The following is a 2641-nucleotide window of genomic DNA, read 5'->3' as shown; positions in this document are numbered from 1 at the left end:
TTATAACGACTTATTTTTTCGTTATATCGACATAACGAGAGTTGTTTTCTCGTTATAACGACTTAATTTTCTCGTTATATCGACATAACGAGAGTTGTTTTCTCGTTATAACGACTTAATTTTCTCGTTATATCGACATAACGAGAGTTGTTTTCTCGTTATAACGACTTAATTTTCTCGTTATATCGACATAACGAGAGTTGTTTTCTCGTTATAACGACTTATTTTTTCGTTATATCGACATAACGAGAGTTGTTTTCTCGTTATAACGACTTATTTTTTCGTTATATCGACATAACGAGAGTTGTTTTCTCGTTATAACGACTTATTTTTTCGTTATATCGACATAACGAGAGTTGTTTTCTCGTTATAACGACTTATTTTTTCGTTATATCGACATAACGAGAGTTGTTTTCTCGTTATAACGACTTAATTTTCTCGTTATATCGACATAACGAGAGTTGTTTTCTCGTTATAACGACTTATTTTCTCGTTATATCGACATAACGAGAGTTGTTTTCTCGTTATAACGACTTATTTTCTCGTTATATCGACATAACGAGAGTTGTTTTCTCGTTATAACGACTTATTTTCTCGTTATATCGACATAACGAGAGTTGTTTTCTCGTTATAACGACTTATTTTTTCGTTATATCGACATAACGAGAGTTGTTTTCTCGTTATAACGACTTATTTTTTCGTTATATCGACATAACGAGAGTTGTTTTCTCGTTATAACGACTTATTTTCTCGTTATATCGACATAACGAGAGTTGTTTTCTCGTTATAACGACTTATTTTCTCGTTATATCGACATAACGAGAGTTGTTTTCTCGTTATAACGACTTAATTTTCTCGTTATATCGACATAACGAGAGTTGTTTTCTCATTATAACGACTTATTTTCTCGTTATATCGACATAACGAGAGTTGTTTTCTCGTTATAATGACTTATTTTCTCGTTATATCGACATAACGAGAGTTGTTTTCTCGTTATAACGACTTATTTTCTCGTTATATCGACATAACGAGAGTTGTTTTCTCGTTATAACGACTTATTTTCTCGTTATATCGACATAACGAGAGTTGTTTTCACGTTATAACGACTTATTTTTTCGTTATATCGACATAACGAGAGTTGTTTTGTCGTTATAACGACTTAATTTTCTCGTTATATAGACATAACGAGTGTTGTTTTCTCGTTATAACGACTTATTTTTTCGTTATATCGACATAACGAGAGTTGTTTTCTCGTTATAACGACTTATTTTCTCGTTATATCGACATAACGAGAGTTGTTTTCTCGTTATAACGACTTATTTTCTCGTTATATCGACATAACGAGAGTTGTTTTCTCGTTATAACGATTTAATTTTCTCGTTATATCGACATAACGAGAGTTGTTTTCTCGTTATAACGACTTAATTTTCTCGTTATATCGACATAACGAGAGTTGTTTTCTCGTTATAACGACTTAATTTTCTTGTTATATCGACATAACAAACGTCGATTTCTCGTTATCATGACTTAATTTTCCCTATGTAATGCGGCATAAAAACATGGTATAGAGGCAGCATCATGGATGATCGTATTCGCTTTTACTTTGATCAGGGACTCACTCAAACTGAAATAGCTCTATGTCTGTCAGTGATTGACAACTTACACATAAGTGTTCGACACTTGAGAAGGAGGCTGTCGGGTTTGCAACTTTATCGTCGAAGACAATATAGCGAGCCTGAACGTGTAGTCAATTTCATTGCCAGTCAGCTTGAGGGACCGGGACGTCTGCATGGCTACCGAATGATGCATGAAAGATGCCGTTTGAATGGTTTGCGGCTGACCAGAGCAATGGCTAGAGAGATACAGATAAGTCTGGATCCATCAGGTGTGGAGGAAAGAAGAGGGAGAAGGTTGCGGAGGCGACATTATGGAGTGCCAGGCCCTAACTATCTATGGCACATGGACTCTTACGACAAACTAAAGCCGTATGGCATAGCAGTTAACGGCTGCATTGATGGTTTTTCGCGGCACATCATCTGGATGCAAGCCTACTTCACCAATAACAACCCCAGAGTAATTGCTGGGTATTATTTCCGCGCTGTTGCTGAAAGAAGGGGTTGCCCTCAAATAATCCGATCCGATTTTTGTACCGAAAATGTCCACGTCAACAGGCTACAAGAGTTTCTTCGTGAAGACTCGACGGGAACTGTGCATGGACCGTGCGTCTTTCAAGGAACAAGTCAAGCAAACCAGAGAATAGAATAGTTGGTGGGGTATCTACAGACGACAAAACGCAGATTACTGGATGGATCTGTTCAAAGAACTGCAATCAGCTGGTGATTTCACAGGCGATGCAACCGACAAAGGCCTTATGCAGTTCTGTTTTCTATCCATAGTTCAGGTAACTGCATGTTGTTTAGCCTGTTATTAAATTATCTTATTTGTTTAACATTTATCCAAAACACTAAACGGGGCGCGTCTCTATTGGCATGTTTACTCATGTTTGCCTAAATTAACTCCATTAGGCAAATGTAGCCCAACTGTCCAATTGACCGTTCTTATTATTATTAGACGTGTAATCTGTTTGTATTATTTAGTTCACATATACAGTGGGTACGGAAAGTATTCAGACCCCCTTAAA

This window comes from Sinocyclocheilus grahami, unplaced genomic scaffold (assembly GCF_001515645.1).
Source record: "Sinocyclocheilus grahami isolate Dianchi unplaced genomic scaffold, SAMN03320097.WGS_v1.1 scaffold4268.1, whole genome shotgun sequence".
NCBI classification, from domain to species: Eukaryota; Metazoa; Chordata; class Actinopteri; order Cypriniformes; family Cyprinidae; genus Sinocyclocheilus; species Sinocyclocheilus grahami.
Note: the sequence above shows the minus strand (reverse complement) of the source record.